The following is a 24361-nucleotide window of genomic DNA, read 5'->3' as shown; positions in this document are numbered from 1 at the left end:
CCTGCCAACCGTTTATTACAGTTCCTCAGGCCAACCCAACCATGCCTTATATCCACTCCAGGAGCAGAACACTTATCATATACTGTTATAACTACAGTATCATTGGAGGCCACATCGATGTACCAGAAAGGCACCTTTTATGCTACTTAATGGCAATTAAAAAAAAAAAAAAAAAAAAAAAAGGAAATATACTCTGCTAATGTCATGCTGTGGAGTCTAGGCTGTAATGAGTCTGCAGTTAAGAGAAACTACAAATTATTTAAACACAATGGCCAGTATGCATTTTGCTTAATGTGTACAGCAGTTATGCATTGTTGGTTACAACAGATAAAATGCTATGAAGCTCTTATCATTTCTTTTACTATATGTGTTAAAATAATTAGAATATTACCTTATATACCACTGTTTTCTTTATTACCTAAGCATAAAAGTGGTGCTCTCTTCTAAGGACCCATTTCATAATTACTGTAGAACTTTAAATAATTGCCGGGTCTCAGGTAATCAATCGCCTTGTCTCTAATACACTGCGGGTCTGCTAGCAAATACTGTAAATAAACGGCAGCTGTCTGCCATTGCCTTTGTTGTTGGTTAATATTTTTAATAGGCTCATTTTAAAACCTTGACACTTTTTTATACTAGTATTGCATGTTATTTTCCCCTTACTGTAAGGAATCGCACATGCTGTTTTGCTGTTTCTAATGACAACTACATTCTTAGCAGCCCATGTTAATCAAATGGATTTCTTCTGTATAATGTTTGATGGAATATTCTATATTTTACTGCATTGAGTTTTGTATTGATTGTTCCCAGCTGTTTTAAGAAAGCCCTTAACTAGTGCTTTAAGAACATTTGCAACTAGTTTTGCAACCCCACCCCCTTCCCCCCAACAAATAAAAAAAAAAGTATGTAGCTTTTGTAATTCCATTGATCTTGAAAGGTTTACAATCTGCCGATTCGGTCTATCGCATTACAACGTGGTTTTGATTAAAGCAGCTTGTTTTTGGATCCTTAATTCACAGCCATCTCTGCACTTCTCGTGTTTCCAGTAATTGGGATTTTTCACATGGCTATTGACCAGGAAAGTGTGGAAGTATGCTTCAAGGCTGTATGTCACTGCCAAATGGTTCTTCTCGTTGATTAAGTGTGTGAGATTGTCATGTTGCAGGTGTGGACAATACAAAAAACAGATGTTAAGTTCTTTTTTTGAGTTTTTTTGTTATAAAGTGTTCACTTAAGAAGGGCTTTGAATAAGCATTATAATAAAGTGTCTAAAATATTCCTGGAAGATGTATAACAAACAAAAGTTTAAGTCACAACTGATTTTTAGTATTACTTCAAAACTCATTATTGAGGTTCACTTTACTGGTAGTTAAATCTCTAACCAAATTACAATACAAGATTGATCCAGTTGCATAAGGTAGTGTAATTGATTTATATATTTTTTTATTTTTACTTTTTCCCGGTCCGGATTAGAACAGCCGACCCTCTGCACTAAATGCAGACACCCTACAGTTTCGCTAAAGGGGAAATCGCTTGTATCACCTGTCCGGCCAGCAGGGGTCATTCATTACAATGGGCAGCACTGGTAACATGTGCTCACTGACCTATTTTTGAAATAAAAATACAATTAAGTGATGTTAATGGGCAAGCACTTGGAAGTTTTTGAAGTATAAAGGTTCCAGTACATGTGTTCTAAAACCCTCCATTAAAGCACTTGAGTACTTTTTGAAAACCTTGCTTTTGGATTTATTTTCGGGGGAATATCTTTGCTCTTGCAGGCCTAGACTCATACTGTGTTTACACTTGGAACGCAGACCTGAACTGGCTCAGAGTCGAGTTAGAAGCTTCTTCTCATTTGAGCCACTCATTTACACATGAGCACAGACCTGAGCTGGCTCTGGCCCATTATTCATGCGCGTAGCCTCTGAACTGTTAAGTGTCCGATGACAGTATATTGACCACATGAAGATATTTTCCCTCCCTAAAACCCAGAGGCTGAAGTGTTTAAGTCAACAACAAGCCTATCATTGTGTCACTTGTGTGTTTCTACTTCAAGGTGGTTGTTCCGTGCTAATTAAGATTACATTTTGCCATAAGAAATGGAGCGAAGTATCAAACTTGCATGTCGGACATTTAAAGAAACAGATGTTGTCTTATACATTTACAAGTCTGACAACTCTTCTTCTATGCAAGTGTAAACAACAATGGTTTATTTTCTTAACCATGATAACACTTATTTTTACTATTCAACAAAAGCGACACTTCTTAGTTTAATAACTAAAAAGTAACATCTGCACCTTTTCAGTTGTCAGTTCTCCCCTCAGAACTCAAGTTTATTTACCATAACAACACATCATGGTACTATCGATGATGCAATTAAAATAAAGCCTTTCTTAAATCAGAAGATTAATTAAACATTGGGTGTATTTATTGCAGATCATAATAACTCATTTATTTCTATTATCATCTAATCAAAACATATGAAATGTACAAACAAAACTGATAAAAAAACAGATCAGCTATTGCCATTTAAACATGCGATTATACACATAATCAGAATTATTAAACACACAATGCATAAGGCTGTTTATTTATTTTATTTTGAATGGTGCTAACAATCTAAAGTCACCCGGCTGTTAACTTGGGGAGCTCACTGATGCTGTTTTGTTCTTTTTTAAAAAAAAAAAAAAAAAAAAAAAAAAGTGAATACAATAGCGAAACTGGGACAGTTCAAACAATTTTACTGTTTCCGACTGGCACAAAAACATTAAGGATGAAAACTGGGACAATCCCAGTTTTCCAGGCATGTCTTGTAACCCTATCCATAGGATGGTACTAACAATTGTACACTTAAAAAAAAAATGAATCCTATACATTTAAATTATTTAAACTTCCACAAGCTTGCAGATTCAGGAGGGATGAACCAGTTGCGGTTACATTACAAAATAAAAAATAAAAAAAGACCTAAAACACCTTAGAGTCGGCTTAAAATTGGCTATCACTGTACCATACATGCATCCACACATATACATAGTACTGGAGTACAAGTTTTCTCTATGGATGTCAGGTTAGAGAAAAACTCCTTAATTGGAGATTATGTTATATTAATATAGAAGATTTTAATTTGTTTTTAGTGGGAGCTTTCTTACAGTTATCAAATGTGTCTGGTTTTAATATGAATTAATATGTTGGTAGATTTCCAAAAAAACCTTTTTGACCATGAACATTTTTATTCCTAGACCCTCCTGGGGATGTAACCAACACCAGCAACCAGTAATGAAAGTATATAGCCTTATAGCTATTTTTAGAAGAGCTGTGAGATGAATACGAATAACACAGCTACAACAAAATTGAAAGACTAACACTTTTAGCAATTCCTATGTCAGCCAATTCTGTAATTCCAATAGGTAGTGTTGTCACGAATAACAGCCCCTCATGAAGAACAGTATAACTTGAAGAAATTTGGACAGCCAGAATGAAAGGATGAACTTTTTTTTTTCTGCAAAACAAACAAACTATTTATAATTTCTGGTTTAAAAATGATATGCATTGCTTTCCATAATGCTTTCATGTATTTACAGTATTAAACCTAAAACTAAATCTTTCTATGGAAAACATTTGTGTGTTTTATTTATTTATTGTTTAACTGTTTAAGGCGCACTGGCCCACTTTATATCAGCTAGTCTGATTATGATGGTTGTATCCATTTGAAATTCCAATGCTCTGCTCTCAGGTTCTGTTACAAAGCTATGGGTGTGTTACATGTTGACAGGATGTTCCATGACAGTCTTTTCAAGCATCCTGCTTCTATCTTTGCTACTTGGTGAAACAGACACCCCACAAAACTAAGCTTTCATTCCTTTGTTAATCTCAAGTAACAACATTGAATAATTTATTTAGGAATTGCTCCAACATACTGCAATAAACCTTGGATTCCAGCTATGCATACTGTTGGAAGGAAAGGATTACTGTAGCCATATGTACTTTTTATACAACAGTTTGTATAGTTAAGCCTGATGCCCCAAATCATATGAAAATCAAAGCTAGATCCTTTGGGTAAACATTTAGTAAAATGACATGCCATTTAGGACGTTTAATACTTTACAGCCTTACTAATGACTGATAACTGTAAGCAACCTCCTAATAAAAACATAAGAGGAACACTTTTTAGTAAAGAAATAGCTTGGGAAATGTGGCCAAAGGTCTTTTAACTAACACTAAACTTTTTATATACTCTGGTTACCAAAATGTCTGGTTTGTAATCAAACCCAATTATAAAATGCTAGCTGTTACAGGGCTGGAATATGTATGCGTTTACAATCCCAAACCTGTAGTTTGGTCATTTAGGAGTCGATAACCCCTCAACACATCGACATGTTGCAGAAGTGACATCCAAATGGATTTCTGGAACGTGGCTGCAGTTTGGCATCCCCAGCTGTATTTGACATTTGTGTAAGCAGACATTACCACTGTTGTATTAAGTGATGGTTGGACGTTTTCCTTTTCCATGATAAATATATACATACAGCCAAAAAGCTGACTCTATTAAAATAATAAAAATAGATATATTGTCCATTTAGTTTTTTTGGCAGCTGTTTTGGCTTTTCTGATTCAATTTATGAAGTACAGTACTGTAATAAGAAAACAAATATACTGAAAAGAAAGTACTGTAGTTGGACTACAGTTTAAGTTATGGCAACATTCACCTATTGCCTTATTTCTTTAAAGTTAGTTTAGACTGAGCACAACAGGGCTTTTCAGATGGCTGCGTCTATTCAAGTGATGAAAATACTGCTATAGTTTAAAAAAGGGAATTTGTGAAAATCAACATCTTTAACAGTGTATGTGAGTTTCTTTAATTGTATTAAAAGTGAACATTAAAATTAGACCAATGTGGAAGTTTGCTTTATTGGCAGCAGCATTTGTAGTTCTGCCACTGTTTAGGTCAATTTAATAGATCCCAACATAAACACATCTTAGTGCTTGTATTTAGAAACACTCCCTAGTGTCTGAATTCAACGTCCACTTTAAAACAGTGTGCTTGTTGCAAAGCCTGCTTCAGAGTACCAGTAGGCCTTGCTAATTGTCCTGTTCCTCATCCTAATATGGTGAGTTTATTAGCATGTGAACGCTGATGATATCATAACTTGGAGACATTTTCCTTAAATAGCCACAATATGATTGAGGGACACTTCACTTCAAAATATACCAAAGACACCAATAAACTTCTCTATGTAGGGGAAATTTGCAGAGCATCTTTACTGAAATGCTTTCGTCCATCCACGTCACTGTACTGAATGTAATTAGCGGTGCATACACTGTAGTACTACATGTTGCTGTATGTTGTTTAAAATCTCTTAACTGGGGGGGAAAAAAGAGGAACAGTAACACTGGATGGGAGAATCTCCAGCTCATTATTACCCCCTGCGACTTGGTGTAACTTTCATGCATTATCATTGGCTTGGTTTCTTCTGTAGCCCTGAACAAATAGATCTTTATCACGTTTTGCTGTACAGGGGGTGGATTGATAATGACTTTGGAGTGACAAGGTGAAAATACCCACTTGGGGAACTGATGTTGCCATGCAGGGCTGACCTTTACTATCTTCATCTATCACAGCAAGAAAAGCAGCACTCAAATAGTGTTGACAAAACTCAAACAAAATAAATGTTTTTACTCAACTCTAGTATGGCTGTAGTGGTAGTACAGAATCGATGTTGCTGCACCGCTATTGAGTGAGCAGAGCAAATAAAATTCAGTAAATACTTACAGTTACCACGATAAAGGGGCCTTGTATAAATTTCTTGGCAGGGTAGGTTTTCTGACAGTATATTAAAAATAGAGGCCCCTTTCAGTTACTTAAGATTTTTTTTTTGTCTTACGAGAATTGTTAAAGCCGTGTTAGCTTGTCATATACTGTGTCTATTCAGGATATGTAGTATTTTTACATACAAATGATTGCTTTCCAACATTCAGCAACACACATAAAACAGTGTCCAGTTTTGATCCATTCCCTCTGCTCATGCAGCGATTGTTACCAGGGCTGGAAAGGAGATAAGCAACACTGAAATGTCTGCTGTTTGGCTGTCTCTTTTAGAGTGGCAGGTATTCTTGGGTGGAATTCCACTGTTTGCCTTGCAGAGATTCCTTACAGCCCAGAAGGAATTTAAATTAATAGCTCACATCTGTGGTCACAATCACTGGTTCAGGCAAAGCCAGTTTGAAACATTAAAGAATAGGGAAGAAAAAAAACACCTTGGTCTCTATTCAACTAATCTAAATGATGTTTAGATAATTTAATATACTGTGGAGCTTCTTGTATATCTTCAATATATTTCTGCCTGAAAAAGACCAAGGAGAGTCCTATTTAATGAATAAAGCAACTGCAGTATTAGGTCTTAATTGAATACACCCCTTATCTATAAAACTGTTGATTCTGCTGTACCTGTGTGGCAAATGTAGAACAGAGTAGTATTTTTGGACAGATGGAGGTTTTCACAATATAAATTATTTTGGTAATTATTTTGGGGAGATGTTGCCACATGGTCACAATATTAAAGAGACTGTAGCAAGTTCAAGTCATTGTATCTCAATAACACACAAATGTTTGTCTTAGGAAGCTACCCTACTACTTTTGCAGTGCAAATGTAAGTTGTTCTAAGACTTGTGGTAACCTGTCTGCACAACAAGTCTTTCTTCACAAGTTTATTTTACATACATATTTGTCAAAATATTAGGACCTAGCTATACTCTTTTATTAAGAAGTCTCATCCCCTGTTTTTATTAAGCCAAGATTCAAGTAAACCTGATAAACTTTTACAAAACATTTATTGTGTTTATATTTTCTGATGCAAATGCAATGCTGAATGGGGGCCCTATACTTCCAATTATATCAGATTGACTTTTTTGGAAATTACAACTGACTTTGATTTAGGCAGACTAAGATTGAAGTAATTGCTTTGCACCATGCTGTGATAACCACAGTAATGAAATAGCTGGAAATAATTTCCAGCATAAATGTAAACATTGAATTTATTAGTTATGCTGTTTATTTGAGTTGGTATGTTCTGTCTGACAAGAATATTTACTACTTTATAGTTGACAACTATTTGTTTCATCATTTCATTTGTTTTTGTTTATTTTGCAGCACTTGCTATGTAAACCTAGTTACCTTGTGTTACGTATCATAGCCATAAGGACATGATTACTTTTAAAAAGACTATACTTATGCTTTGGTGATTTCTAGTTATGGTAGCTGTAATCACAACAAGCAGTCTTATAAAACTATAACATTTTATAACTTGGCTTTTGCAGTAACACCCCTATTTTTATGAGATGTATATTTCCTTGTCAAATGTTAATGTTTTTTTTAAGCAGTGTCTGTTTCCCTTGTAAACATTTTATATGTACAGTACAAGGAGAAATAATATGATTTTCAAGGTTTTAGGCATTTCTTTAATTGGATTTAAATATGTAAATAAATAAAATTTAAAATCTATATTCATCATGTCTGTATTTTCCCTCGACTGAATGTGGCTGTGTTAATTGTATGTGCTTTCAAACTTGGTTTACACATCTATGCAGCAACTTAGTGAAGGATTTGCACTTCACTGCTGCAGCTCCTTTAGCGGTTGGGTGCTAAATGCTGAACTTAGTGGCTGAGAGGTGTAAGGCTAGACAATACTGATGATGCTAAAGTTGACTCCCTAGTGACCTTATTAACAGTACAACTAAGCCAGAGGAAAAGCTGTGGGGTTTCTTTGACCTTTGACCAAGGGGTTAAAGTTTCTCAAACTAGAGCATCCAATAGCATGAAAGCTTCTTGAAATATTTCTTTTAAAACCACAGGAAGCCTGTTCCTGTTTTTCTTTTATTCCAATTAAATGTATTCAGTTTTTTTTTACTCCTTAGTTATTGTGGCAAAGTGCCCCGTCCCAGTGTGTTAATGTTGGTGTATAGTCATTGGTACATGGGATATAAACGGGTCTGTGTAACACAAGTGTTTAAAATGTATATTTGTATTTAGGCACGAGGATTGCACAGCACTTCACGTGCATCTAAAATGTAATAATATGTGAGCACGGTGAATTGCACTTTATTAATTCACGTGCAGCTGTACCGCGACTCCAGTTGGATGATTGATTAGCAATCGAGACTCGGGACAGCTGCATAAAAGCAGCATGTTTTCACTCACTCTGGGTTGTGTGTTCGGTTGTTGAGAACGGGGGAGAGAGAGAGAGAAGCGTAATTATAAATATCAATTGCTATGAGTGCTGGAAGTACCAGCACCGTACTTGTTTTGTGTAGTGGTCGTCCACCCTGTTTTGTTAGTGTCTGCTTGTTTTGTTTTGTCTATTTATTTTGGCCTCACGTGCCATTTGCTGTTTTTGTTACAAACCTTTTATTTATTTTTATTAAACTGTGCATCAACGCCTTCACCATTCGGTTCCTGTTTCTGGTCTGACGTCACCCACTGCAGCCGTCTTTGTGACAGTTAGTTATTTATTGGGAACAACCAAACTATTTCTTTATTTTATTTCTTTATTTAATATATTTTAATATATTAAATAGTTATTCATTTCCAGTATTTGGGACAGATTCTTCTTTTAATGCTAGGGGAATGCACATAGATCGCTAGGTTCATATCTGCATATCAATAAAGGTATAGTTGTATTTGTAAAAACAAATGTTCTGAACCTATAAATGTTAAAGGTATGGTAAAGAGGCTGCTATAAGTACCTGAAACTAGAATTAAAACTTAAAGAAAGTTTTCATAGAAGTAAATGGTATTTAAATAGTATTTCAGCTTGTCTGTGAATTAGTTAAGTCAAGTCAAACGTGTGCAACATTGTTGTCCTCAACATGTGATTTGCAGAAAACATTTTTTGAATTTCTTACAGGTTTGTAGGTGGATTTCCATAATTATTCATTTTTCAGTTATTCATGCTTGTGATTTGTATAAATTAAAAAAATCAAATAAATAATGATTTATTTATTTTTTCCGCAGCTTCCATTTTTTAATTTCACTCGCAGGCACAACTTCTTCACAATGCAGATTTGAGGGGGAAAATCCCTTTTAACTGGCCTTACTTAACATGCATGTCTTTTGAATAGCTGGGCCTTAGTATTTAACTTAGTTAAGTTGGTGCTGGAGTTGTCTTGTGGTTTTTTTTTTTTTTTTTTTTTGTGTGTGTTTTTTTCCCCAATTTAATTGACCGCATTCCAAAACAGAATTGTACTTGAGAATTTTTTGTTTAATATCCCACTGAGGTTTGGTTTCCCATTTGAAATAGCAGCTGTTAAATTAATTTTAAAGGACCACTGGTTTTAAAGACTTGTGATTGGGGTTCTAAACTGTTTTTTAAAACTGTAAATAAGTACCATTGGTACTGCACCTTGACCCATGTTAAGTGTCTGTCTTAGTGCTACTGAACAGAGGGTTTAAAACACAACGCATTACTTTACTTAACTTTCTGCTTTCTTGTGCGCATTCCTGCAATATCTTTTTCAACCTAATCACAATTGGTTTCCGACTCCTCTCAGCATTTTGATTGGATCCTACCCGCTCGCTCTGGCACAGGTTCACAGGAGCGGAAACAGGTTTATGAATATGCATGACAAGCACCATATAACGGCAATAAATAAATAGACCACACTTGCAAATTTGACATTAAGCCCTGCAGCAGGGGTACAGTTTTAAAATAAGGTTGAAAACCACTAGTCTATTCAATTGATTGAAAACAGGAGTGGCCAAAGTTAGCCCCTACAATACTGCTCTTTTTTCCAACCCTGTTCTAAATTCCATCCTCCATCCAGACCCTGAAGTAGGTCATTATATAATTTTACCTGTTAAACATGGAGTGGAACGGCCCTCCGGGACTGTGACTGGATACCTGATATAAATGGAGGCTGTCTAGTTAGTGATGTTAAAGTCATTAAACCCTCTGGGCATTGTGTTTTTATTTTTTACTAAAGTGACCAGATGTCCCATTTTTGGACAGGATAGTCCCACTGATCCCAGTGTCCACAGAACCTTATTTTGTCCTGCCCCCCCCCCACGCAAATAATTGTTGTGCCAGTAATATAATATTGTATTTTCATGCAGGCTGCTGTGTTACTACCATGTATAACTTATAACAATACAAATACACTTGATGTGACTAAAGGGAAAGTTAAACGACCAGCAGCATTAAAAATTTTCTGTTCAGCGCCATGTAAATCTGGAGAATTACTGAACAGTCAACTTATAATAATAATAATAATAATACGTTCTTATTACCTATAAAGCCATCCATGGCCTTAGACCTTTATCTTCAAGATCTGCTGACCCCATATGTCCCTGGTTGTTCCCTGAGATAGGAAAATGCTAATCTTCAGACAGTCCATAGCATTCGTTTGAACTCTGTAAGAGCCAGGACATTTAGTTATAATGTCCCTCATCTTTGGTACTTGCTCCCGATTCATATCAGGCACGCTAGCACAATTCAATCTAAGTCCTGTTTGAAAATGTATTTGTTTGGGTCTGTTTTATTTGTAGTTGGGTTACATGCTTTTTTATACTTCTTTTGCAAAGCGCCGTGGAATACTTGCATGAAGAGCACTATATAAGTGAAATGTGTATTATTATTGTTGTTGTTGTTGTTGTTATTGTCCTAGTATCTATTAATCAAGGCACACTAATGATCCAAGCAGAAACTGCAATAGGGAAAAAAATATACAGAACAAATACCATGTCATATGAAATGGTAAGAAATTAAATATTTAGAAACAAATAGATTATTCTATGAAGTAACTATTTAATAAATAGAAATATTAAGATGTGTAATGTTTTCATACAGGAAGTGTCTGGTTTGCAGATTAGACACTGGAGGATAGCATAGAGATAGAAAGATGGAAAGTGGAAATCAAAGAGAAGATACAGTTTCTTAGGTAGAAAAGGCACTAGATTTGCAGCAGTAATCAACATGTTTTTATATATTATTGAATTGCTACTGTCTAATAACTATGCCTGTGTAGAAATTAAATTACAAAGGCAATAAGGTAATGTATTCACAAAAACGTTTTTTAAAAGTAAGATTCCACTCTGAATATACTATGAGTCTCTGCATTCGCTTTCAATATGATATTAGACCAAACATTGCCAAAGTGAAAATAAAAATCCAAGAGTTTCCCTGTCGCTTGGATGTTATTCACAGTATTTCCATGCTGTCCCTAAGGACTTAAATCTGGTTACCTTTATTACATACCAGAAATAATCTGAAGCTTTTATGATCTCTTAACTTTTGATTTTCATATCTTTTGTCACAGAAAGGCCCTATAACAATGTATATTAACAGTCAGTATTTAGGTGTCTTCCCTGTGTGTTAGGTCCATTACAATGTAATTTATTGTGTATTGCAACATATATTAACCTTGTAAATGTTTCTTGCAGCTAGACATCAGTGAAGGAAAGTGTTTCAACGTTGAACCTATAACTGGCTTCGTTATAGTGACCCAAAAGCTCCCTTCGGTAAGGAGTTTAATACCCCTTTCTAAACCACTGCTGTTCTAAAGTGTGTTATGTCAGTCTGGTGTAAGGAGTTTTGTGCTGGAGTCAGAAAAATGGCCTCTGCACACAAATGTTTTTTTTTCTGCATTAGTTGCTTCAGTTGTATGCTATTGGAAACTAATACAACTAATTGTATGAGGATAGATAAAGGTGAAAATGTTTTAGTATGCTGTGGAAATGCTCAAGATAAAAAGGTGAACTTCTTGGTTGTTAACTTGAAAAGGGAATAAGTATAATTACAGTACAGTTGACGGTAAATGTCACAATTGAAATATTTACATCAGCATTTTTATTTCCGTTGAGGTTTTCTTGTTGCCACAAATCTGTTCTCCAGAAAACCTTTTATTTTGAAGCCTACTTTCAATCTCTGCAAAGTAAAAGATTGTTTGCTAAAAAATAAAATAATTTGATTGGGATTTGTTCTTAATTCTGTTGGTATAGTCACCCCACCCCCCATGCCCTTTAACACACCCTGTAACGCTTTGTAATATGTATCGGTTTGGTAAATAGCAACAGCAGCATAACTGGGTTCTTGTTCGCTTGTATTGCACTTTGAATGCATTGTTTAGGAAGGGTATACCATTAAGATGATCCCTTTGTCAAAGGTTATAATACAGACACTGTAGTCCTCTGTATACAGTACCTGCAGTTTCAAAGCTGAAGCTGTAACTTTGATTTTTATTTAAATAGTTTAGAAGTGTTGGTTTTAAGAAGACAGCTGTGTTAGTCTTCTCATTTCAGGAGTTGATGATAAACAGTATTGTGGTTAGATCTGTTTTTGGTAAACGCACCCTTTGGCCATGCACAATGGTTCTTCTGGCATTTAATAACTTGATGTTTCTTTTGGTGTGTTAATGGTTAGTTTTAAAAAAAAAAAAAAATACACTAATATATATTTTTATTGTGGTTATATGATTTTATTTATTTAAGGTACTTTTAGTAAGCTTATTTCAGTTATGTAACTGTTTTTTGTTTGTTTAAAAATTGATTCCACTTGTTTTAGCCCTATGTACCATTGTATTTTGCAAAGTTTTGAACTGTGCTGAGCAAATTAATGCAACATTTTGAAAATAGTACTACTCGGTTTCAATCCGACAGTTTTTTTTATTATTTTTTTTATTTAGTAATCTCCAATTATATTATTATTTTCTCCCAATTTGGCATGTCCAATTATTTTTAGGTTTAGCTCACCGCTACCACCCCCGACAAACACACGCTGTCCTCCGAAGCATGTGCTGTCCGCCGATGTTTCTTTTTCACACTGCAGACTCACCATGCAGCCACCTCAGAGCTACAGCGTCGGAGGACAACGCAGCTCCGGGCAGCTTACAGGCAAGCCTGCAGGCGCCCAGCCAGACTACAGAGGTCGCTGGTGCGTGGTGAGCTGAGAACACCCTGGCCAACCTAAGCCCCACCAGGGCTCCAGACAAACTTTTTACCCAAGGAGCCAATGGCTGCTAGACCAAAATTTTAGTTAATTTTTAGCTGCCTCCAAATTCAACTCCTTCAAAATATAAGAAAACAAAACGATATAAAAATAGAATGTTTGTACACACTTTGCCTCACGTGCTGCCTCATTCATCCTCTATGCTGCCTGACTGACTTGCTCTGCCTTCTGTGTAATCTTCTATTCTGCCAATACACCTGACCGTCCTCTTTATGCTGTTGTTCCTCATCTTTCATGCTTTAAAAGGGATCTTCAAGTACCTTGCACTTCTGCTTTTTCTTAAGAAATTAGCTGGAATTTGGCCTTAACATAAGCCTGTGAACTATATACAATTACCAAATCTTTCATATTCGTCAGAGTCTGAGCCATGTTTCACCAACAGTTAAAATGTCTGCATCACTTGGCCAGGAAGTATAGTTTGGTCTTAGTCTCCTTTTACTCGTGCAAAGCCAGCACTTAACACAAGGCTTTGGGTCATAAAGTTGAAGTGAAGGGACCTCTGCACTGATTCTCTCAAGATATTCAACTGTAGCCATGTTGAGTTGCATAGCTTGGATTTAGTGCAGAAAATGCACGTTTGCATGGGACAGCTGATATTGGCAGCACAAGCATGATTTCCACTAAATGTAGATGATTTGTTAAATCTGTTTTTTTTTTTGTTTTTTTTGTTAGCATGACCTCCCATAAACCAATGCAGGATTTATCCACAAACTGACCTTTGACCAATGTTTGAAGCATTCTCCATTCTGCTTAAGCTGCATCAACATTGCATCCGTTCCTTTCTAAAAGGTCACTATACCAATTCAGTAAGACTTCTAACTGCTCACCTGCAACGTTAACAAGATCATCAGGTCATGCACCATGGCAGAAAATTAATTTAAAAGTACTGTATCACTCTGGGTCCTCCTGAAACCCCTTACTCTGTGGAAAGCTTAATTGTTGTTAAACCTGGACTCAAACCCCCTGACTGATTTTCAACAGTTGTTTTAGTTTGTGTCCAAGTCATTTTTTAAAACGTCATGAGTGTGTGGGCCCTTTAGTGTTTAATGTCCTGAAATGTAATGCTGGTAAAGCTACTGCTGGTAGCCTTGCCTCTCCTGCTTCCTGACTGATCCTGCTGCTGTGCACCTGCCTGGAGGTGGGAATCGAAATGTTGCAAAAATGTCTCTAGTTTGCCGTTTTTAATGACTTGTCATTCAAACTTTTAATTGTTATAACGCAGTTGTCAATTGCTGCAACAGCCTGGGGAAGAATTAAACTATTCTTCTGCAGTGTAAGGCTAGGTTTTGACACCTCTGAAAAGAGATCATGTACCTACAGTACACAACTACATGATCTCTTCCAGCTACATCTGTTCTACAGTCAGTTAAAACTGAAATGTAATTTGCACTGTGAACCCCTTTCTGCAAATGTCAACAATCTGCAAATGTCAACAAGTTAAATTTAGTGAATGGCAATTCGTCCATCTACTGCAATCATACAAGCAGCATTGAATTTCATTTTTAATTCCCTGTGATTTTTTTTCTGCATTGATTTCAGTAGCACATACCATTGCTCTGGCAATCGGTGTCTCGATTGGCGTACACTTTGCAATAATGCAGTCCCTAGTATTTAAGCTTTCTGCTTTCACCGTGCTTTTTCATAGTCTCTTTTTTAAAATGGTCTGTTTCAGAAATAAAATTAGTTTTCTCTGCAATAGCAGGCCCAGCCTTTGTGTAAAACTCGCAATACATTTTCTGTTTTTCACCATTGTAACGTAGAAAAGCAAATTTTTGAAGCCCCAAAGTCTTAAACTGCTGTGCAATTTTTTCTGTTGGCGGTGGTAACTTGTCTGAACAGGAAGGCTGCTGCACAATTACCAGTAAATCACCTTCAGCAAACTCTCGAATCACAAGACTTAGTCTATATCTGCACGTGATGCAGATTCTACAGTAGTAGTGCTAGATGCAGAAGACAAACGAGAAAAAAAGATATTTTACTTTTCAACATGACTCGAAATAAAGCTCTTTACTACAGTGTACCAACAGAGTCTACATTGGTTATGAGAGATGGCACAATTTCTTTCAGTATAGTATGGTGAATTTTTAACCCCCCCCTCCCCCCTTTCTTTATCCTTTCTTACAGTATTTGTGGCACATTTTGAATGACACGTGTGCAAAACATAAGACGTTCCAAGTTTATTTTTTTCCATCGGTTTTCTACCAGTTTTTAATTGTAAAAATAAACACAAAAAAATCACCCAGAAATTCTGGAAAAAAATTAAATGAAAATGAAGAAACCTAATCGTATTATAAAACCATTTTCATTAAAGGAAGGACAGCTGGCTTCTACTTTAGTCTAGGGATCACATTCATTTCCAGTCCAATCTGCTGCAGTTCATGAAACATGGGCCTGTGGATATAAGGCTTTCAGGTAGCAATTTTCTTTTCACAAGTTTAACTGAAAACGTAAAATTCATCATGTAACAGTGAGTGTTTAAAATAGGCTTAGTACTCAGATTGGAAATATTCTTAAACACAAACATGTCCATCTCTCAAATACAATTTCAAGTACAGATCACATTTAATACAGGATCACACTTAACCTGAATGATCTACCTTATAATTTAGTTTGAGTTGGGTTCAAGATTTTTTTTGCTACTGTAAGTGAAAAGGAAATACTGTAATAAATGTTAGTTTCTAGGGGAAAAAAATGACCTAACATGGGATACTGCTAATGTCGATGACTGTGTTCAGCGTCATAGTTATGAAATGGTTTTGATCGTTTACAGATTTTATCTAAAAAATTAAAAGCAATAGTAACTTCCATCTACAGTATGGTGAGGAATTTTGTACAGATGGTTTTAAATTTCTTTCCTCCCCAGTTTGTCATGTAGAGTTGGATTAAATAAAATCAAAAACATAGCACTGCAATAGCCTATTTGAAACCACATGCCATAGTGGCACACACACACCGTTCATGACAATGTATGTTCCTTTTTTGGGTTTCGCTAGACAAACTGCTTTGCCATTTGTGATGAAAATGAAAGTTGTGACAATATATTGGTGATCTACTTTTTCTTTATATATGTAGGTATAATTTTGTATTTGCAGATGACTTGATGTGTGACTATGAGTCATCAGGTCTTAGACACTGTGTTTCTTGTTAAAGAAAAGCATAGAATGGTTTCATTTTTGTGAAAACCTTATTGGAGTGAAAGTATAATAAAATAGCTAATTTGAATGAATTTACTCCAGATCTACAGTTAGTTTTTACCATATTGCCATATCGCTAGGATATTAAACTTTTCCATGTCAAGTAACACATGCACAATTCAACTCCATATCAATGGAATAGTTCATATGGAGTTTATCAAGTAACAGATCTTATGATGCCATTGTCCTTGAAGTAATTCACTTTGAATTAATGGTGTCTTCAGAGCTGCAGGCTGAATTCTGTTTGAAGTTATATATATATATATATATATATATATATATATATATATATATATATATATATATATATATATATATTACACACACACACACACACACAGAGCTCTGGAAAAAATTAAGAGACCACTGCAAAATTATCAGTTTCTCTGGTTTTACTATTTATAGGTATGTGTTTGGGTAAAATTAACATTTTTGTTTTATTCTATAAACTACTGACAACATTTCTCCCAAATTCCAAATAAAAATATTGTCATTTAGAGCATTTATTTGCAGAAAATGACAACTGGTCAAAATAACAAAAAAGATGCAGTGTTGTCAGACCTCGAATAATGCAAAGAAAATAAGTTCAGATTCATTTTTAAACAACACAATACTAATGTTTTAACTTGGGAAGAGTTCAGAAATCAATATTTGGTGGAATAACCCTGATTTTCAATCACAGCTTTCATGCGTCTTGGCATGCTCTCCACCAGTCTTTCACATTGATGTTGGGTGACTTTATGCCACTCTTGGCGCAAAAATTCAAGCAGCTCAGCTTTGTTTGATGGCTTGTGACCATCCATCTTTCTCTTGATCACATTCCAGTGGTTTTTAATGGGGTTCAGGTCTGGAGATTGGGCTGGCCATGACAGGGTCCTGATCTGGTGGTCCTCCACCCACATCTTGATTGACCTGGCTGTGTGGCATGGAGCATTGTCCTGCTGGAAAAACCAATCCTCAGAGTTGGGGAACATTGTCAGAGCAGAAGGAAGCAAGTTTTCTTCCAGGACAACCTTGTACTTGGCTTGATTCATGCATCCTTCACAAAGACAAATCTGCCTGATTCCAGCCTTGCTGAAGCACCCCCAGATCATCACCGATCCTCCACCACATTTCACAGTGGGTGCGAGACACTGTGGCTTGTAGGCCTCTCCAGGTCTCCGTCTAACCATTAGACGACCAGGTGTTGGGCAAAGCTGAAAAGTGGACTCATCAGAGAAGATGACCTTACTCCAGTCCTCTACGGCCCAATCCTTATGGTCTTTTGCAAACCTCAGCCTGGCTCTTTGCTTCATGTTGCTGAAAGGCTTTTTTTATAGTTTTGCACAACTTCAGCCTTACCCCTAGGAGCCTGTTTCGAAACGTCCTCGCTGTGCACTTCACCCCAGCTGCCGTTTGCCATTCTTTTTGTAGGTCACTTGATGTCATCCTACAGTTGCTGAGTGACATTCGAATGAGTTGGCGGTCATCCCGGTCAGTGGAGAGTCGTTTTCGCCCTCTGCCGGTCTGTAGCTTTGTTGTCCCCAATGTATGCTGCTTGACCTTGTTCTTATGAACCGCCGTCTTTGAAATTAAGGATGGAAGCAGCCCGACGCTCACTGTATCCCTCTGCCAGTAAAGCCAGAATTGAACCCTTCTTTTCCTCACTCCAAAACTTTCCTTTTCAACTCTTTGGACATGTCCAATAGTTATTTTTTGATTCCAATTACTTTTGAGGTACTGCTAGCACTGTTTTGCCATCCAGCTGGTCCTATTGCAAGAAGATAGTGATGACCACAGGAGTGGTTTTTATACTTTTCCTCATTTAAATAAGATTTGGTTCAGGTGATCCCCTAATCAGTACCTCATTCAGTAGAATGAGGTGTGCCTGTGTTGGAATTCAACAGACGCTGGAATGGAATGGCTGCCATACATGTAGAGATGCTGATTTAAGAAAACTTTGCAGTGGTCTCTTAATTTAGCTGTGTGTGTGTGTGTGTGTATGTATGTATGTATGTGTGTGTATATATATGTCATTTGTTGAGCTTTTTATATTCCATACATTTAAAATATTGTAAATGATTTTTCTTGCTGTAATTATGTGAAGTATTTATTTTTTTTTTTTTAGTACATATGATTGGTTTTAATACACAGACGAACTTTACTACTAGCTTACTGTTCCTTATAATTAGTGGTTCTAAGCATAATTTAAGTTTATTTATATTTTCATGTGATATTAATGATCTGATGATTTGAAATGATGTCTCTTGACAGCATCATCTTCTGACTCTGCCATGTAAATTTGTGTACTACTTTACAGAGCTAACCTGCCCAAGGCATTAGTCACAATGATTAAGCACCAACCTGGCTTTGTATCCCATTCCATGCACTCACTACTCTCTGTAAAAGTGCCTTCGCAGTGTCCTAAATCTGGCTCCAGTGAATTTCTGGTGTCCTCTGCTCCTGGACTGTTCTGCAGATAAAATATTCACTTGGGTTAAATTTCTCAATGTATCAACTATTTGTTGGATTAGCCTGGTTGCTCTTTTCTGAAAGCTCCCCAAAGTGAGTTGCTGATTTCAACAAGGGACAAGTTATACTTGCCACATGTATTTGTTTTGTTAGGTTTGTTAAGGGTAATCCTGACCTGGTGTAAGTCCCAAGTCGAATCCCTAGGCTTTTGTACAACTTCTCTATTTTATTATCACTTTATTATTTTTATACCAAAAGTTTGTAATTTACATCTCAGTGATTTCTTATGTACAAAGTGAAATTTTTATATGAGGTGGAGTATAATAGTACACCTGAGACTTTGTAAGAGCACAAAAAGCTATTTGCAAAAGAAGCAGCCTTTTTTGTATGTTTTGTAGACGGCAATTGAGGAAGCAGGTGTGAGGTGTGTTGAGCTCTGTTGACAACACCAATGTTTTTCTTGTATTTCAAACACAAAATGTAGCTCTGTAATGTTTTATTCTATATTGGTAATGTTGGAAAAACGTCAGGTTTTAGGCATTCATTTGCTGCCGACTGTACTACAATATTTTTTTTTTTTTTTTTTTTTTTTTTTTTTTTATGCAGTTTCGTCTTACAACTTCTTAATGCCTGTTTTTTGTACTGAATAAACTTACAGCTGTTAACGGTTGTCTTTCTTTGATGTTTAAGCCATGAGGCCAGTGGTTTTAGTGAGTTCTGTGCCAGATAAATTTCATAGGTTTGAACAACTTTCTGCCTTGATGCACTGGGATGAAATGTCCATTGCTTGAAAAAAAGCATTAAAAAAAAAAAAAAAAAAAAAAAAAAAAAGTTATTGGAGCCTGATGTAGCTGTATAAATGTAGCCATTCGTTGTTCAGGCATAACATGACTGCCAATATAGGTATAAATTGTACAGATTAAATAGTTTCCATGTTTGGTTCCCAGGTGTTACTATTGACACAATGTCAGCTGTTGTAAATAGGGTGGAAATGGAGGGTAAGGGACTCTTTGTCACTACAGTTTGTATTATGTTTCAATATACATGCCTTTGTATAGTATATATACAAATCTGCAAGGAAACTTACTGTACTTACTCTACTCAAATAGTTTCCACCCCCTGAAATAGATTATCACCCACAGTTTATTTTAGAACCTGCACTGGCAAATACATTGCCAAGTGTCAACAAAGTGTTTTTTTTTATTATTATTATTATTTATTTGTATCTTGAGTAAAAGCTGCTGGCACACACAATTCTTATTTTAGTGTTGTAGCATTCTTTGTTTGGTAACAGCAGTTTTCCTGATTTATTTTTCACCAGCCTCCTAATTTGAGATTGTAATTTTCAGTTTGTGTATTCCCTTGTGTGGAAACAAGACATGTAGCGAAAAATTGCATTATTGCAAGAAATAGCCATGTGTAAGCAGACTAAATGTATGGCAAATGGATATTAACTAAACTAGCTTCATGTACAACTAATTTCTTTGGTGTTTTCAGAAATGTATAGTATGGTGTTTTCATCTGGGAAAATTTCTTGTTTAAGACATGCTAAGGGACAACCCTTTTATTTAACAAATAAGCATTGTTTCACAGCTCCCTTGTGATACAGCAGTATATCATTTATATTCCAGAAGAAGAATCAATGATGGTTTCATTACTCTATGCTGAGGTTTGGACCACAGACAATATTTTTTTCAAAAATGTCGAATTCTGTTTTTTCAGTTTTCCCCACTTTTGATCAGTGTATTGATTTATTACATGTGGCATTTGAACATAAATATAATGGTGATAGTTAAAATTAGTAAATTTATAAATGTTACTACAATTAATTTATTTTAATTTTTTTTTTTTATTAAGCCCAGATTTTCAATCAGCTTCTTGTTGCTGAAATAGTAAATAAAGTACCTGAAGACACCCTTGTCAATAACTTGTAAAAACAATAACCCCTGGCATTAGAATGTATTCCTGTTGCCAGTGACAATTACACTCAATTCAATAAATGAAAGGTATCCCATCATTTACTATATAACTATTAAGACAATTTAATACATCATAAATTAATTATTGGCATTTATTAACAATGCTAATGCCAGTAACAGTAACAACCAATTCAGTAAACTGTAAATGAAATCATTAGCATTTATTCATGTTGTCAGTGACTACAACAGGCTATTCAATAAATTATGAAGAATATCATTACCATCTGTGCGCACGGTATGTGGGCTCGACTAAAAAAAGTGTTTTTTAGGCTCCTTTTAATCTACAATCAATTACTATTGAGGCGATGGATATTCTACATTTTCAGTCAAGCAAATGGTCTCTGGCTAGTGTTGAGTTATTGCAAATAAACAATGCTGTACCCACAACCTCAACAATAATCAATTGTATCTTACACTTTGAGAGTAAATACAGTCCAGTATTTTAGAAAAAAAAAATATTGTTGCGTTAATGTTTTGCAAAGACTCTCTGCCCACCTTTTCTTCTGCTCACTCGTATTGCTCATATGCTACATGTTTTGTAGTGGTGTTTAACATGTATAGTCTTGCACAGAAGACAGAGAGGTTTGCACTGCTTCTCAATTACAAAATATTTTTCTGTCCATTGATCTTGAAATATTCAAAACTCTTCTTGCGCTTCTCGTTTATTTCCCGCTACTGCCATCACTTGCATAGCAGAATTCACTGTCTCACAAACCGGCATGCATGTAGAAACTGTTGAGTCAGTCTGTCATTAGTGTTCATGCGTAGTACGTCCAAAAATATATTCTTATATTATGCTAGTTCTTATGTAATCCTGCTCTCGTCTGCCTGCCGGCATGCTGCTTAATATCAAAAACTTTACTGTAAAGGCTACTGTAAATAAAGTGCTTGGCAGCTCCTCCGTTCATTGAGGGCCACATGTAAGGTTAAATTGAGAGACGCTGTGGGCCGCATTAATAAAGGCGTTGTTAGGCTGCGTTTGGGCACCCTTGCTTTACACGGTAAACTGATCGGTTTCCTTTAAGGAATGTATAACTAGAAAAACATTTCTTCAATGGTATTGACTCGTACATGATCAGTCGGATGGAAGCAACATTTGCAGAATAGTATCCCACCATCCCAATATAGATAATCAGAAAATGTTTTACTCTGTCTTTTGCTGAAACATTGCTTTTTTTTGTTTCACATATTGAGGCATGATTTCTAAACCAACGACAAAGTAACGGTCTACTCAGTGAGTAGGCAGTCGCCATGCTCAAAGTCAAGTAATCTTACATAAATTAACCGCGCGTTCCAAGGTGCAGAGGTGGGACCGAATCCGGGTGCTTAGCCACTAGGAGGGCATGAGCTTCGATACCACTCTTCAAAAGAGTGAGTGTTTCCCTCGCCAAGGGCTGGTACGCTGCATGCATGCCGTTGACCCCTACCCCCGTGCATGCTACAATATGATGAATATGATTATAACTCAACTTGGCGTGATGTATAGCAAAAATAAATAAAGAAAGAAAACTGGAGTTGCGAGGAGAAAACACAACACTGCAAAATTCCATTTCCAAAGTGCCCAACTGTGTTCCCAATGCCTAATTCATGCGAAAAGTTTTAAACATTTGCGATTCAACGATCGTGAAAATCAGTAGACCTATCAATTAATTAAATGAGGGGGGGGGGGGGGGTGCCACACGTTTTCAAAATACAGTCTGTTCAGAAAGGTGTTTGCTTGACATCTAGTTAAGTGGCTTGTCAATCAGTCTCATGAGGCTGCCAGTGATTATTGGAACCTAGATTATATTGGAAGCATATGTCTTTACATAAAGGTATTTCACACATACATTTCTCCGTATCTAAGAAGTTGTTAGTTTCTGAATCTGGGGTAAAAATATATGCAGGAAACAGTCTAAGACAGTTTTTTTTTTTTTTCATCTAAATATTTGCCCTCATTGCAGTTTTATTTCTGAGATTACAGTACATGGGAAGACATTTTCAATGTTCTTGGGAATGTATATTCAAGATGCCTTGAATGCTAATTTTTCACCCTGAGCCATTATTCAAGATTAAACTCTTTGCTCTAGTGGTATGTATCCAATGAAAAAGTGTGAGATGCATTTCCACATCATATATGTTTTTGGTTTTCCTTGCATTTGTTTCTCCATTCAGTGGCAGCTCTTGAAAGACTACACAAAGATGCCGATGCTGCTAGTTATTTTCCAATGACAAGTCCTCTCAAGTATTGATGTGATAGAGATTTCTGCTTAGCTTGACTTCTTTAGGCTTCACAATTCATAAAGCCCACACACTGTTACTACTTACATGTACCATCTTCAGTTATCTTCATTTATTGGAATTCATACATCACTAAAGAATTTAACAAAGTTTTTATTTTTTTTATTTTTAACAATGCTGCTGATGTATTCTGTACTAGAGCAATAAGGGCGTCAAGTACCACAGACGAGGAAGTGGGGCTCAGCCCAAAAAGTTTGAGAAGTTCTGACCTAAACTGTAAAAGACTGAGAAGTAAGCGTTAATGAAAATTTCAGTCTTTCTCTTTGTTACTGTAAGTTATTGGAGTCTGCTGATTAGAAATGAAAACTAGTAGAATGGTGTTCAACACTAAATTTGTAGTTCAGATTGCAGAATCATGTCTATAAAAGGCTCTTGCACTAAAGAATAATTTGCAATTAGTTACCCAGTCTTTATGTAGTCATTAACTGTGTGCCAATTTTAAAATAGCAAATTGTGAAATCTTGGCTGCTGCACCATTGCAGTTAATGAAGGCATGATAATGTCTTTTTGCTTGCAGGGGCTGTGCACATGATCTGCACTACGAAGGGACCTAGTTTCATCCGAGATTTAGTAATCTGGGAAGGGTACATATTTAGAAGGGCCGCACGACAATAGCAGACAGAAGGAAAGGAAAGCTTGGCTAGATCTCATGCGAGAAGATGTTTAGCTTCAAACAAGTCCTGAAAAAACAGTTTTGCAGCGGTCATGATGTGCTCATTCTTATTGGGTAAACTTTAATGTTTTAAAACTGATTTGAAACTGGATTAATATAGCCTGGTTTTATTATGACAATATTTGATCTCTATGGAGCCGAGTAAGTGCTATCCTTCTGTTTGGATGCATGGGAGGCTTGGTGGTCCAGTGGTTAAAGAAAGGGGCTTGTTACCAACTGTAAGCGACTCTGTATCAACAGTTGTGATGCATAGTTCATCCCCATGGAACAAAGACAGCACTGTTCAACAGAGGGGGAAGCACAAGCAGAACGAAGAGATGTCCAGGAGGTTAAATAATGTTTGTGTGCATTCCTGACAAGTGTATTCTAAGTTGTTATTTCTTCTGAGCTCCTCACATATGTTTTGTACTAGTATTGTGTGTACAGTGTCTGTCCAAATTATCTATATCCTTACTTTGCAAACTGATTCGCAGACTCAAAAGCCATGGTGATAACATAATAATGTATACATGAAAAAATATACTGTAGTGGATCAAATAAATTATCTTTTAAAGTACAAATAAACAGTGTTCTGAAGTAAGTCGTAAAGTACACTGGTCTGAAATAGAACTGCTAAATTGTGTTTTGGTCCAGTTTTGCTTGGTGCACAGTACTAATAACATTGCTGCTTACTGAACATTCTGAATTGTTTTTAAAAAAGTTACTTCAGCCAGTGCAACTCGTACAGTGAAACAATAGGTAATGTGATTGAAAGAAAATGTCTTTCTGAAATCTGCACTTTTCAGTGTT

The 24361-nt window shown here is 36.0% G+C and overlaps 1 protein-coding gene across 2 annotated transcripts in view; it reads left to right on the top strand.

Moving 5' to 3' along the window:
• LOC121317075 (protein dispatched homolog 1-like) overlaps positions 1–24361 on the top strand; it is a 103946-nt gene that overhangs the window by 28952 nt on the left and 50633 nt on the right. The window contains exon 2 of one of the 2 annotated variants that reach the window (XM_041252663.1): positions 11432–11509. The exons of the other annotated variant lie outside the window; for it this stretch is intronic. The gene's annotated coding sequence lies outside the window, so the exon portion shown is untranslated. The remainder of the gene's footprint in view (positions 1–11431; positions 11510–24361) is intronic. 2 annotated transcript variants of the gene reach the window in all.

The sequence above is a fragment of the Polyodon spathula genome, chromosome 6, assembly GCF_017654505.1.
Source record: "Polyodon spathula isolate WHYD16114869_AA chromosome 6, ASM1765450v1, whole genome shotgun sequence".
Classification (NCBI taxonomy): Eukaryota; Metazoa; Chordata; class Actinopteri; order Acipenseriformes; family Polyodontidae; genus Polyodon; species Polyodon spathula.
The sequence above is the reverse complement of the archived record's forward strand: the minus strand, read 5'-3'. Positions and strand labels throughout refer to the sequence as shown.